Source organism: Macaca nemestrina, chromosome 10 (assembly GCF_043159975.1).
Source record: "Macaca nemestrina isolate mMacNem1 chromosome 10, mMacNem.hap1, whole genome shotgun sequence".
NCBI lineage: Eukaryota > Metazoa > Chordata > Mammalia > Primates > Cercopithecidae > Macaca > Macaca nemestrina.
In genome coordinates, this window is record NC_092134.1 from 56853895 (window position 1) to 56869890 (window position 15996).

The 15996-nt window shown below is 39.3% G+C and overlaps 1 protein-coding gene and 1 pseudogene across 5 annotated transcripts in view; one reads left to right on the plus strand and one right to left on the minus strand.

Moving 5' to 3' along the window:
- The window catches only part of LOC105473327 (oxysterol binding protein like 8), a 214553-nt gene that overhangs the window by 39319 nt on the left and 159238 nt on the right, over window positions 1–15996 (plus strand). The window lies entirely within an intron of this gene.
- LOC139356697 (large ribosomal subunit protein uL29 pseudogene) lies at window positions 4217–4616 on the minus strand (annotated as a pseudogene).

The following is a 15996-nucleotide window of genomic DNA, read 5'->3' on the forward strand; positions in this document are numbered from 1 at the left end:
TTTCTCCACAGAGCATACATCACTTTCTTTTTTTTTTTTTTTTTTTTTTTGAGACGGAGTCTCGCTCTGTCGCCCAGGCTGGAGTGCAGTGGCTGGATCTCAGCTCACTGCAAGCTCTGCTTCCCGGGTTTACGCCATTCTCCTGCCTCAGCCTCCCGAGTAGCTGGGACTACAGGCGCCCGCCACCTCGCCCGGCTAGTTTTTTGTATTTTTAGTAGAGACGGGGTTTCACCATGTTAGCCAGGATGGTCTCGATCTCCTGACCTTGTGATCCGCCCATCTCGGCCTCCCAAAGTGCTGGGATTACAGGCTTGAGCCACCGCGCCCGGCCCATACATCACTTTTTAATACACTTATTTTGGTAGAGAGAAACATTAGTCTTGTTATTTACGTCCCTTTATAGTCACAATATGTTTGTATAATTAGGAATTGAGTTTTGACTGTTGTGAAAACCCAAGGTATGTGTTTTGAACAGTTGAGAGTATTATTATTCACACTATGCTGAGTGATGAGTTAGTGGGTGTAAGAAAGATTTGGACCCTGCTGTTGGATTCTTAAAATACAAGAAGTGCTTTTAGGAAGAAAATGGCTGGATAAGTAAGGTGATGGAAATAAATACTTTGCTCTTTCTATCTGATACATTATTCTTTTGAGCACTTTCTTGTAGAGCAGAGGAATGTCAAAATTTTACCTGCTGAAATTGCTTCTCTTCCACAATACTTTAGAGTGTCATGGGAAGCAGCTACTGGGTGGACCCTTGATTGGTGGTTATTTTTCATTTTTATAAAGACCTAATTAAATAGCATATTTAAGTGTGAATTGTCAATCTAAAACACAGAACCTTGGATATAATAGGCCTGCTCCTATATTGACTTAATTTTTTTTTTCTTTCATTCCTCCATCTTGTCACACTTTTCCCCATCATCTCATTATCACTAATGGAATATATTTACTATGCAATGTGTAGTGCTAGTGGAAATAAAGAATATAGGAGCAACCTCCCACCTTATGACTTACTTGTATTCTCTGCTTGGGATGTGTTTCTTGCCATACTTTGTTTAGCTAACTGCCAGTTAACCTTTAGGTCTCAACTTAAACATCACTTCCTATGAGAAGCATCCTGGTAACCTTATGTAAGGTCCATGGAGGTCATAAATCATGTGTGTGTTGTACACTTTGATTCTCCATAAAGTAATGTAGTGCTTGACACATACCAGGCTCACATTAATTTGTGTAAACTGATTTTCATCATGTAGCCTTGGATCTAATAGGGGGAGGCAGATAGATAAATATTTAGAAATACAGTGTGACCAGTTCTGTACTAGAAGTACTTTGCGTGCAAAGGGAGAAAGAACTGCACTAGATAAGAAATGGAATCCATATTCTCTTGTTTCTTTTTTTTTTTTTTTAAATAACTAGTGTGATATCAATATACATTTTTAGGTTCATTCATTCACTTAAAGGCATTTAGAGTATTTATGCAAATTTATAACAAAGCTTTCAAAACAATTAAGTTACCATTATTTTGGGTCTTGTAGCCTTTTATTCAAAGTTGTTATAATCTCTGGTCTCTGAGATATTTTATAGGACGGTTTGTGGGAGGTAGGTGAGAGGGGAAACTGCTGTTCTTGTTTCTGGTGGTTTTACTAAATAAGCTCCTTCTGTGCTGATATGGTTTGGATGTTTGTACCCTCCAAATCTCATGTTGAAATGTGATTCCCAATGTTGGAAGTGGAGTCTGGTAGAAAGTGATTGGATCTCGGGGGCAGATTCCTCATGAATGGCTTAGCACCATCTCCTTGGTGATGAGTGAGTTCTTGCTCAGTTCATGCAGATTTGGTTGTTTAAAAGAGTCTGAGACATTCCCTCTAACCCCGTTCCCTTACTCACCATGTGATATGCTGCTCCGCTTCGCCTTCCCCATGATGTAACCTTCCTGAGGCCCTCACCAAAAGCAGATGTGGTCACCATTCTTCCTGTACGGCCTGCGGAACCATGAGCCAAAATAAACATATTTTCTTTATAAATTACCCAGATTCAGATATGTATTTATAGCACTGCAAGAATAGTCTAATACAAAAAATTGGTACTGAGGAGTGGGGCGTTGCTGTAAAGATACCTGAAGATGTGGAAGTAGCTTTGGAACTGGGTAACGGGCTGTGATTGGAAGTGTTTGGTGGGCTCAGAAGAAGACAAGACGACGACGGAAAGTTTGGAATTTCTTAGAGACTGGATAAACGGTTGTGACCCAAATACTGATAGAAATATGGACAGTGAAGACTAGCCTGATGAGTTCTCAGATGGAAATGAGGAACTTGATGGGAACTGGAGTAAAGGTCACCCTTCTGCACCCTAGCAAAGAGCTTGACTGCATTGTGGCCAAATCCTAGGGTTCTGTGGAAGGTCGAACTTAAGAGTGATGACTTAGGGTATCTGGTGGAAAATATTTCTCAGCATTCAAGGCATGGCTTGGCTGCTTCTAACAGCCTGTGATCAAGTACAGGAACAAAGAAATGACTTAAAGATGGAACTTATTTAAAAGGGTAGCAGAGCATAAAAATTTGGAAAATTTGGAGTTTGGCCCTGTGATAGAGAAAGAATCCAAGCAGCCAGTGGAGCAATCACCTGCTAGAGTGATTAGCATGACCAAAAGGGAACCAAGTGCTAACATCTAAGACAATGGGAAAAAGACCTTGAAAGCCTTTTCCAGAGATCTTAGAAGCAGCCTCTCCCATCACAGGCCCAGAGGCCTAGAAGGGAAGAATGATTTCAGGGACCTGGCCCAGGGTGCCACTGTCCTGCTCAGCATCAGGACACTCCTCCCACATCCTAGCTGCTCCAGCTTCAGCCCCAGTCTTGGCTCAAAGGGGCCCAGGTACAGCTTGGGCTGCTTCTCTGGAGGGTGCAAGACATAAGCTTTAGTGGCTTCCACGTGGTGTTAAGAGGTCTAGTACGAAGGATGCTTGGCAGCTTCCCCCTAGATTTCAGAGGATGTATGAGAAAGCCTGGGTGCCCAGGCTAAGCCTGCCTCAGGGGTGGAGCCCTCATAGAGAACCTCTGTTAGGGCAGTGTGGAGGGGAAATGTGGGGTTGGAGTTCCCACACAGAGTTCCCTCTAGGGCACTGCCTAGTGGAACTATGGAAAGTGGTACACCACCCTCCAGACCCCAGAATGGTAGATCTACTGTTAACTTGTACCCTGAGCCTAGAAAAACTGCAGGCACTCAGGTCCGGCACTCAGGTCCAACATGTGAGAGCAGCCATCGGAGCTGTACCCTGCAAAGCCACAGGGGTGGAGCTGCCCAAGGCCTTGGGAGCCCACCCCTCACACAAGGTTGCCTGACATGAAGTCAAGGATTATATTGGAGTTTAAGGTTTAACGTCTGCCCTGCTGGGTTTTGGACTTGCTTGTGGCCTGTTGCCTCTTTCTTTTGGCCGATTAATACCTGAACCACCAATGTATCTTGTTTTGATGTATCAGGTTACTTGTTTTGGTTTTACAGGCTCATAGGTGGAAGAAATTTGACTTGAGTCTTGGATGAGACTTTGGACTTTTGATTGAGTTGATGTTGACATGACTTAAGACTTTGGGAGACTATTGGGAAGGGATGATTGTATTTTGCAGTGTGAGTAGGACATGAGATTTGTGGCACCAGCAGAATGATATGATTTAGATGTTTGTGCCCTCCACATTGTGATCTCCAATGTTGGAGGTAGGACCTGGTGGGCCAAATTGTTTTCCCAAAGTGATTGTACTAACTTGCTACTCCCAGACATCACTGTGTGAGTTTTTATTCTTCTTCTATGTTTACTAACCTTGGTATTGTAAGTCTTGTTAATTTCAGTCATTTTCGTGGGTTTGTACTAGCACGTCTATGGTTTCAGAGCGCTGTTTTATGTGCTTATTGGCCACGTGAGTATCCTCTTTTATGAAAAGCCTGTTCAAGTCTTTTCCTCACTTTTTCTATTGGGTGAGGACAACAGCCCTGTTCTGGTCACTCCGGAGGCTGAACAGTCTACGCACGGCTGAAGCTTGAGGAGACAACAAGCCCTGCTCTAGTTACACTGGCAGCTGACTAGTCTACGCATGGAAAATTATATAAAGAAAAGAGCCTGTTAAACTCTAGGAAAAAGGGGAAAAAAACACCCAGAGAATGCAACTCAGCTTCAGCGTTTGCAGAGGTACCGAGAAGCACTTTTTTTTTTTTTTCCTCAGCCAGCTGTGCTTTATTGACAATGGGCCACTCAGGCCTTGACCGCGTACTGCCGCAGCGGGTACAGCCGCTCCTTCTGCTGCTGCTTCTTGGCCTTCAGGTTCTCCTCATGCTTGTTGAGCCAGTGGCGCATGGCGTGTGTCTTCTTAGGCCGCAGGTCCAGGGGCTTGTACTTCTTGCCCTTGTAGAATTTCCTGAGGTTTTCTTTCTGAGTCTGGTTAATAACTGTGAGAACATGGGGGATGGATTTGCGGATGACTCCTATCTTAGAGAGCTTGGAGGCCGCACCGCCTGTAACTTTGGCGACGCGTAGCTGGGACAGTTCCACCTTCAGGTCGTCCAGCTGTTTCAGCAACTCCTCCTCCTCCTTCCTGCGAAGATCTCCAGCTTTGATCGTGGCCATTGCTGCACAGCCTGAGAAGCACTTCTGCAGAGGCTGAGTTGGTAGAAAAAAGCAAGTAATATAAAAAAAGATTCCAGGAATGCTTCAAGGAGCTGACAAAAGCCTAAGTCAGTTTTATAAGAGACTCTATAAAGCATTCTGGCTTTACACCCCATTTAACCCTGAGGCTACTGAGAATCAGTATATAGTCCTCGCATCTCCCTAAGAGGCATTTGCATAGCTCCAGCAAGACCAGATCTGAGACGGCGCACTTGACTATGTTGACTTTCTTCCTTGGCCTCTGGAGGCTCTGATCCTCCCCTTCGAGGTGAGACCTGGGGTGTGTTAGCTCCTGAATCTCGTTTCTGAGGGGGTGTTGGCCTCGGTAAAGCGGGGTAGGCTGGGACATATGGAGAAAGAATTTCTATTATCTCTGGCGGCTCCTGCAAAACTGGCTTCTCTTGCTGTTTCTGGGACTCCCTTTTTAAACTCTGTGTCTGCTGGTGAAGCTGCTCTTACTTTTACTTTTGGCTTTTTTGCAATAAGCTGTTAAACAGGGCTAAATTTATGCTGGTTTTGTCTATATTTAACCATGAATCAATATAAAGGAATTTAATCTAGGTACGCTGACTGTCCTCCGACCTCTGTCACCACCTTAAATACATGGCCACTTGTTCCTTGTCTATAGTTCCTTTGGTGGGCCATCCTATACCAAAAGAGGGCAGTTCTAATTCACACAGAGATCTTCACCTCTAAGGGATTAACGTAACTCTATAATTTCCTGCAAAACATTTCTTAAGGTTCTGTAACATGCACTTTAATAAAGTAAGTTTTGATAATTTGATGACTTTCCTTTTTTCTTTTTGAAATTTTTTAACACAGTTCCTAGCGGAGTGGGCTTACTTTGTGTCTGACCTATTTTTCTCTTGAGACAAAACAACATTCACACTACAAGAAGGAAAGGGTAAAAGGTCACTCACTCATCTAATTCACACTAAATCAAAATAAAAGCTAAAACCAAAGTGTTGTTAAAGGCTCACCTGTTCGTCAAGCAATTTAAGCCAAGTCAAAATCAGAACCAAAACCAAACCATATGTCTTACTGATATGTAAGAATTTTAAATAATCTGGTTGTTTCTGTTATAACTGTGGCCACTCTCTTCCACACTGCTTTTTGCTTTTTCACTGGCTTTATGATGTCTTTTGATAAATGGAAGTCCCTTTTAATTAGTCAATCTCCTTATCAGTTTTTGTTCTTAACGGTTAGTGCTTTCTGTTTAAGAAATCATTTCATACTCCAGGGTCATTTGGATATTCTCCTATATCCTTTTAAAGTTGTGTTTTGCCTTTCACGTTTAGATATGTAATCCAACTGGACTTGGTTTCTGTGTATACTGTGAGGTAGAACTTTGTTTTTTTTTCCTTTTATATGGATACTTAATTGACTTAGTTTATTGAAAGCATTATTTTCTTCCATTGTCTATGCTAACTACTTCATAAATTCAAGTGTTCATACATATTGTAGGTTTGTTTCTAGACTCTTTGTTCTTTTGATATTTGAATATATTTAGTCTGTATCATACTGTCTTCATTACTGTAGCTTTATACCAAGTCCTCCTATGTTATGCTTCTTTTTCAAAATCTATTGAGAGATACTCTGGACATTTATATTTATGTCTTAATTATAAAATCAATGTGTCTAGTTACCAAAATGTCTGTTGAGATTTTGATTTTAACTTTGCTGAATATATAAATTAATTTGAGAAAAATAGACATAAAAAAATTCATTCTAGACCATAGTATATTGCTCTATTTATTTAGAACTTTAATTTTTTAATTAATATTTTATAGCTTTTTGTCTTGCAGAAGTTTTTCACATTTCTATTAGATTTATATCTAAGTATTTGGTACTTTTTTGTGTAATTATAAATTTATCTTTTAAAAATCATTTTCTGACAGTCACTGATACATAGGAGTGTTGTTGATTTTTTTTTTTTTTTCTTTTTGTGGAGAAGGATTTCTCACTGTGTTGCCCAGGCTGGTCTCAAACTCCTGGGCTCAAGTGGTCCTGCTGCCTCTGCTTCCCTAAGTGCTGGGATTACATGAGCCATTGCATATGCATGCGGTTGATTTTTGTATATTGACCTTTATATGCAGTAATCTTGCTATTCACACTTATTAATTCTAATAATCTGCATATCCTTTTGGATATTTTATGTAAAATTACATTATCTGTAGATATAGATAGCTTCCCACCCCCATTTTTAATCCTTATAGTTTTTATTTTTTCTTACTGTATCACACTGGCTAAGATCTCTTGTATGAGGTTGAATGGAAATATTAATAGGATACCTTGTCACAAAGAGAAAACTTTGAACATTTCACCACTGAGTGATGTGTTCTGTAGGTTTTGATTAGAGAGATTTCCTCCTATTCAGTTTGCTAAGAGTTTTTATCATAAGTGGGTATAAGTTGTATGAAATGTTTTTTCGTTGTCTATTACAATGAACATATAAACTTCTTTATTAAATGTACTCAGTTATATCAATTAATATATATATTTTTGAATGGATAAACCAAACCTGATATGATGATGCTCTGTTTTATATGTTACCAGATTTGGTCTTCATCTATTCTGTTTAGGATTTTGACTTTCAGCAATGAATTATAATTTCTCTGTCTTCAAATGTCTTTGTCTAGTTTTATATCACAGTTATATACTACTCGGTTAATGTTCTGTACTTTTCACTTTCCTAGAAAAATCTGTGTAAGATTTCTATGTGTCCATGGACACATAGAGGGGAACAACAGACACTGGGGCCTACCAGAGGGTGGAGGGTATGAGGAAGAAGAGGATCAGGAGTAATAAGTAATGGGTACTAGACTTAATACTAGAGTGACAAAATAATCTATACAACAAACCTTTGTGACATGAGTTTTCCTGTATAACTAACCTGCACATGTACCCCTGAACTTAAAATAAGAGTTAAACAAATTTCTGGACTGGGCGCGGTGGCTCACTTACGCTTGTAATCCCAGCACTTTGGGAGGCTGAGGCAGGTGGATCATGATGAGGTCAGGAGATGGAGACCATCTGATTAACATGGTGAAACCCCGTCTCTACTAAAAATACAAAAAATTACCCAGGCGTGGTGGCAGGCACCTGTAGTCCCAGCTACTCGGGAGGCTGAGGCAGGAGGATGGCGTGAACCCGGGAGACGGAACTTGCAGTGACCCGAAATCGCACCACTGCACTCCAGCCTAGGAAACAGAGCAAGGCTCTGTCTCAAAAAAAAAAAAAAAAAAATTTCTATGTGTCTCCCACCCCCCTGCACCCACTGTTGGGTAAAATTCACTAATAAGGTATAATAATCTAGGACAGTAATTTTATTCTTTGGAAGGTTTTAAATTATGTATCCAGTAGGACTATTCTGATTTTGTTTCTTGTGGAAGTTTCCATAAGTTGGATTTTTCTAGGATTTCTCAGTAAGTTGGATTTTACTAAAACTTTTCTAGTAAATGTTCAAGTTTATTGGTATTGAGTTGTTTGTAATTCGCTTTTAGGATATTTTTAATGGTCAGAGGATTTGTTATGTTTTCTTCATCAACTATATTATTGGTTATTTATGCTATCTGTTTTTTTCTTTGTTAAATCTCACTTGGTATTCATTAATTGCATTCTTTTCAAAGAACTAACTTTTGGCATTTTCTCTTTTGTGTTTTAGTGTTCTTTGACATTTATTACTACTCTTTGTTTCCTTTCTTTTACTTTTTTGGGGTTTGCTGCTTTAGGGAAGCAAAGTTTTCCACCACCCTCCTAGGGTCATATGCTTTTCTCTGGTTATAACGTCTGTCCTATGCCAGAAAAACAAAGACACAAAAAAGCAGTTAGAGCTGAATATTTATAATACTAGGAAGGACAAAGAGCATTAGATTGTGAAAATGTAACAAGAATATGGAGTTTCGACTAGAACAGTTAATTGTGGAGAAGAAGCTAGGAAGGTAAGGTTAGTTTATTAAGGTTTATGTATACAGATTTCTCTTGGTCTTGATTTTTCATCACTGGTGTTAAAAATGTCTTTCTTTCCTCTGGCACAAGGAGGGCGCTTTTCACATGAGAGTTTCATCTCCTGCTTTCAGGAAGAAAAAGGAAGGTCAGAGTACCTTTAGCTCAAAATAATCAATGTTCCATAGCAGTGTATTTTGGGGTGGCAGTCCTGAACTTCTCCACTGCTGTTTCAGATTTTTTGAAATGGATGATTAGCTGTTTGATTTTCCTGTCTTTTATAGCTATGCATTTTCTTTGCTTACCTCAGTTCTTACAGTATTTCATTATCATTTCACTAAAATTTTGATTTTGTTGATTGCCACTGTGATTACTTCTTCAATCCATAGATTATTTAGAAGTATATTTCTTAATTGTAAAACACATTGTTGGGGGTGGTCACCAAGATGGCTGACTAGAAGCAGCTAATATGTGTGGCTCTCACAGGGAGGAATGGAAGGGGTGAGTAAATAGTTGAATCATTCAAGTACATGCATCAAGACTAATCAAGGAAAAAACTCTACCCATGGAGAATGGAGAAAAGCAAGACAGGATGAAGGCCCACCCAGAAGCGACACAGAGGGAGGGGAACCTCCCCCCCTCAGGGAATTTGTTGAGGAAGGAACATAAACACTGAGGTCACCCTAGAACTGCATTGGGCAGCCCAGGAGTACAAAGCTGCAATCTACAGCCAACACTCAAGGGAGGAGGAACCTATGCTTTCAGAGCATTGAGAGGGAGCATGACTGCAATTGTGAGGAAATTGTGGAGCCACCCATCTGAGCAAGAGTCTGCCAACTGATCAGTACACCTAAGTGCCACCTGCTGGATCACACCCCAGAACTTCAACACCAAAAATACCTCTCTGACGTACCCTCTCTGAAACCAAAGACAAGAAATCAGCTTCTATAAAATAAAGATCCTGCACAAAGCCTTGACCCTGTGAAAATGTCCAAAAGAGAAGTCTATTGACTACTTAATCTACACTGCAGTTAAAGGAACACCCATATGCAGAGATGAGAAAGAACCAACACAAGAACTCCAGTAACTCAAATGGCCAGAGTGTCCTGCAAGTGACTGTGCCACTTCTGCAACAAGAATTCTTAATGAGGCTGAACTGTCTGAAATGACAGAAGTAGAATTCAGAACATGGATAGGAATGAATATCATTGAGATTCAGGTGTACAGAAAAATCCAATCCAAGGAAACTAAGAATCACAATAAAACAATACAGGAATTGAAGGACAAAATTGCTGGTATAAAAAAGAACCTAATTAATTTGACAGAGCTGAATAACACAATATAAGAATTTTACAGTGCAATCACAAGTATTAACAACAGAATAAACCATACTGAGGAAAGAATCTCAGATCTTGAAGACTGGCTATCTGAAATAAGATAGACAAAAATAAAAAAGAATAAAAAGAAATGAACAAAACCTCCGAGAAGTATGGGATTATGTAAAGAGACTAAATCTATGAATCATTGGCATCTTTGAAAGGGAGGGAGAGAAAGCATATGACTTAGAGAACATATTTCAGGATATTATCCATGAAAACTTCCCTAGCTTTGCTAGAGAGGCCAACAGTCAAATTCAGGAAATGCAGAGAACTCCTGAAAGACTCTACACAAGAACATCATCCCCAAGATGCATAATCATCAGATTTTCCAAGATTGAAACGAAAGAAAAAATGTTAAAGGTAGGTCACCTGCAAAGGCAACCCCATCAGGCTAACAGCAGATCTCTCAGCTGAAACCTACAAGCCAGAAGAGATTGAGGAGGGCCTACAACATTCTTAAAGAAAAAATTCTTCAACAAAGAGTTTCATTTCTAGCTGGCTCACTCCTGTAATCCCAGCACTTTAGGAGGCTGAGGTGGGTGGATCACAAGGTCAGGAGTTCAAGACCAGCCTGGCCAATATGGTGAAACCTGTCTCTACTAAAATTACCAAAAAACAAACAAACAAAAAAAAAAGATTAGCTGGCCGTGGTGGCAGGCAGCTGTAGTTCCAGCTACTCAGGAGGCTGAGGCAGGAGAATCACTTGAACCCAGGAGTGGAGGTTGCAGTGAGCCAAGTTCACGCCACTGCATTCCAGCCTGAATGAAAGAGTGAGACTCTGTCTCAAAAAAAAAAAAAAAAAAAAAAAGATCCTTTTCAGACAAGCAAATGTTGAGGGTGTTCGTTAACCATCAGGCCTGCCTTATGAGAGATCTTGAAAAGAGCACTCAATATAGAAAGGAAAGACCACTACCAGCTAATTCAAAAACACTCTTAAACACACAGACTAGTGACGCTATAAGACAACCACAGAAACAAGCCAACATAATAACCAGCTAACAACAAAATGACAGGATCAGATCCACACATATTAATACTAACCTTCAATCTAAACAGGTTTAATGCCCCACTTAAAAGGCACAGAGCAACAAACTGGATAAAAAAGCAAGACCCAGTGGTATGCTATCTTCAAGAGACTCACCTCACACGTAATGACACCCATAGGCTCAAAATAAAGGGATGGAGGAGAATCTGCCAAACAAACAGAAAACCAAATAAATAAATAAATAAATAAATAAAACAAGAAGCCCAGGGCTTAGAATCCTAATTTCAGACAAAACAGACTTCAAACCAACGAAGATTAAAAAAAAAAAAATTAAAGAAGGGCATTACTAGTAAAGGGTTCAATCGAGCAAAACCTAACTATCCTAAATATATATGCACCCAACACAGGAGCACCCAGATTTATCAAGCAAGTTTTTAGAGACCTACAAAAAGATGTAAACTCCCACACAATTAATAGTGGGAGACTTCAACACTCCACTGACAGTATTAGACAAGTCATCAAGGCAGAAAATTAAAGATACTCAGGACCTGAACTCAACATTAGATCAAATGGATCTGATAGGCCTCTATAGAACTTTGCACCTTAAAACAACAGAATGTACATTCTTCTCATCTCCACATGGAACGTACTCCAAAAGCAATCACATAATTGGATATAAAACAATCCTCAGCAAATGCAAATGAACCAAAATCATACCAAACACACTCTTGGACCACAGTGCAATACAAATAGAAGTCAAGACTAAGAAAATTCTCAAAACCATGCAATTACATGGAAATTAAACAGCATGCTACTGAATGACTTCCTGGGTAGGTAATGAAATTAAGGCGAAAAGCAGTAAGTTCTTTGAAACTGATGAGAACAAAAGTACAACATATAAGAATCTCTGGGACGCAGCTAAGCCAGTGTCAAGAGGAAAATTCATAGCACTAAATGCCCACATTGAAAAGTTAGAAAGATATCAAATTAACAACTTAACACTACAATTGAAAAAATTAGAGAAGCAAAAACAAATCAACCCCAAAGCTAGCAGAAGACAAAAATAACCAAAATCAGAGCTAAACTGAAGGAAATTGAGACACAAAAACCCTTCAAAAGATGAATGAGTCCAGGAGTTGGTTTTTTGAAAAAATTAATAAAATAAGTCACTAGCTAGACTAATAAGGAAAGAGAGAATATCCAAATAAACACAATTAGAAATGATGAAAAAGAATGTTACCACTGACCCCACAGAGATAAAAATAACCACCAGAAATTACTATGAATACCTCTATGCACACAAACTAGAAAACCTAGAAGAGATGGATAAGTTTCTGGACACATACACCCTCCCAAGACTGAACCAGGAAGAAATTGATTCCCTGAATAGACCCATAACAAGCTCCAAAATTCAGTCAGTAATAAATAGCCTACCAACGATAAAAAGCCCAGAACCTGATGGATTCACAGCTGAATTCTACCAGATGTACAAAGAAGAGTTGGTATTATTCTTACTGAAACTACTCCAAAAAAATTGAGGAGGAGGGACGCCTCCCCAGCTCGTTCTACGATGCTAGCATCATCCTGTAAGCAAAACCTAGTAGAGACACAACAAAAAAGAAAACTTCAGGCCAGTATCCTTGATGAACATTGATGTAAAAATTCTGTGCAATATACTTACAAACTGAATCCAACAGCACATCAAAAAGCCAATTCACCACCATCGAGAAGGCTTCAAGTCCAGGATGCAAGATTGACTCAATATATGCAAATCAATAAATGTGATTCATCACATAAACAGAACTAAAGACAAAAACCACATGATTATTTCAATAGTTGCAGAAAAGGCTTTCGGTAAGATTTGACACCCCATTCATGTTAAAAACTCTCAATAAACTAGATATTGAAGGAATATTCCTGAAAATAATAAGAGCCATCTGTGACAAACCCACAGTCAACATTATATTGAATGGGCAAAAGCTGGAAGCATTCCTCTTGAAAACCAGAACAAGACAAAGATGCCCTCTCTCACCACTCCTTTTCAACATAGTATTGGAAGTCTTAGCCAGAGCAATGAGAAGGAAGGCAAGAGAAAGAAATAAAGGGAATCCAAATAGGAAGAGCGGAAGTCAAACTATCTTTGTTAACAGTCAACATGATTCTATATCTAGAAAACCCTGTAACCTTGACCCAAAAGCTTCTTCAGCTGATAAACAACTTCAGCCAAGTTTAAGGATGCAAAATCAATGTACAAATATCACTGGCATTCCTATACACCAAAAACAGCCAAGCCAAGAGCTACATCAGGAAGGCAGTGTCATTCACAATTGCCACAAAAAGAGAAAAGATACCTAGGAATATAGCTAACTAGGGAGGTGAAAGATCTATGTAGTCAGAATTATAAAACACTGCTCAAAGAAATCAGAGAAGATGCAAACAAATGGAAAAACCTCCCATGTTCATGGATAGGAAGAATCAGTATCATTGAAATGGCTGTACTGCCCAAAGCAATTTACAGATTCATTGCTGTTTCTATCAAACTACTATCAGTATTCTTCACAGAACTAGAAAAAACTATTTTAAAATACATGTGGAACCAGAAAAGAGCCCAGCAGCCAAAGCTATCCTAAGCAAAAAGAACAAAGCTGGAGGCATCATGTTACCTGACTTGACTTCAAACTACGCTGCAGGGTTACAGTAACAAAAACAGTATGGTACCTGTAGAAAAACAGACACATAGACCAATGGAACAGAATAGAGAGCTCAGAAATAAGGCTCCATACCTGCAACCATCTGGTCTTCGACAAAGCTGACAAAAACAAGCAATGGCAAAAAGACTATATTCAATAAATTGTGCTGGACTGTTCACGATAGCAAAGATATGTAATCAACCTAAATGCTCATCAATGACAGACTGAGAAAAGGAAAATGTGGTACATATACACCATGGAGTATTGTACAGCCATAAAAAAGAACTAGATCATGTCTTTTGTGAGAACATGGATGGAGCTGGAGGCTATCTTCTTTAGCAAACTAAAGGAACAGGAACAGAAAACCAGGTACTGCATGTTCTCCCTTATATGATGGAGTTAAAGGATAAGAACTTGTGAACACAAAGAAGGAAACAACAGACACTGAGGTCTGCTTGAGTGGGGAGGGTTATATGAGGTAGAGAGGCAGAAAAGATAACTATTGGGTACTGAACTTAATACCTGGGTGATGTAATAATATGTACAACGAATCCCCATGACATGTGTTTATCTGTGTAACAAACCTTCATATGTACTAGCAAACCTAAAATAAATCTAACCAGTTAAATGATGCTGGGATAACTGGCTAACCATATGCAGAAGATTGGAGCTGGACCCCTTACACCACATATAAAAATGAACTCAAGGTGAATTAAAGACTTAAATGTAAAACCGAAAACTATAAACCCTGGCAGACAACCTAGGTAATACCATCCAGAACATAAGAATGGGCAAACATTTTATGACAGAGACATCAAAAGCAATCGTAGCAAAAGCAAAAATTGACAAGTGGGATCTAATTAAGCTTAAGAGCTTCTGCACAGCAAAAGAAACTGTCAGCAAAGTAAACAGGCAACCTGTAGAATGGGAGAAAATATTTGCTAACTATACACTTGACAAAGGTCTAATATCCAGCATCTATAAGGAACTTAAATAAATTTACAAGAGAAAAACAACCCCATTAAAAAGTGAGCAAAAGACATGAACAGACACTTTTCAAAAGAAGACATACCTGTGGCCCACAAGCATGTGAAAAAAAGCTTGATATCACTGATCATTAGAGAAATGCAAATCAAAATCATCTCACACTAGTCAGAATGGCTCTTATTAAAAGGTCAAAAAATAACAGGTGCTGAGGTTGCAGAGAAAAGGGAACACTTATACACTGTTGGTGGGAGTGTAAATTAGTTCAGCCATGTGGAAAGCAGTATGGCGATTCCTCAAAGCACTAAAAGCAGGATTACCATTTGACCCAGCAGTCCCATTACTGGGTATATACCCAGGGGAATATAAATCACTCTACCATAAAGACACATGCATGCAAAAGTTCTTTGAAGCGCTGCTCATAATGGCAAAGACATGGGATCAACCTAAATGCCTAATCTGCCTAAATGTTTTGACTCTCACTCTACCACCCTCAGAAGTCTGGATTTAATATCCCTATGTACTGGTTTAGGTAACATCATGTACATACCTTTGTTTAAGGGACATTACATTGTATATTATACTAATCAGTTTACTTCATTTTCTCTTGGCTGTACACTAAGTTCCTTGAGGACAGCAGTGATGTTTATTTTCTGTATGTTCAGAATTTGGAACAGTGCGTCTTGTATGGCAAGAGGTAAATGTATATATTTTTTATTATTTTTACTTATTTATTTTTTTTGAGATGGGGTTTTGCTCTTGTTGCCCAGGCTGGAGTGCAATGGCGTGATCTCAGCTCACCACAACCTCTAGCTTCCGGGTTCAAGTGATTCTCCTGCTTCAGCCTCCCGAGTAACTGGGATTACAGGCATGCACCACCATACCCGGCTAATTTTTGCATTTTTTAGTAGATATGGGCTTTCTCCATGTTGGTCAGGCTGGTCTCGAACTCCCAACCTCAGGTGATCTGCTCGCCTCGGCCTCCCAAAGTGCTGGGATTGCAGGTGTGAGCCACTGCACCCGGCCATAAATAATATTTGGTGAATGTGTTTTGAACCCTACAAAGGACGTATAACTGACAGTGAAGCAATAATAGGTATTAAGATCTATAAGCCATAAATTTTATCAGTGGTTGGTTCAGAGATAATGGGAAATGAACTTTCTTTTGTACCTTGGCAATTTTGGTAGTAATGATTTCTTTTTTTTTTAATTGAACTTATATTAGTATTCTGGTTTCCTCGGGGCAAAATGCTGATGATTTAGTTTTGCCTGGACTCATTACATAAGTAGTAGGTATTTATAAAACAATAGATCAAGAAAACCTTTAGTACGTTTTTCTTTGTGCATTTTATTGGTAA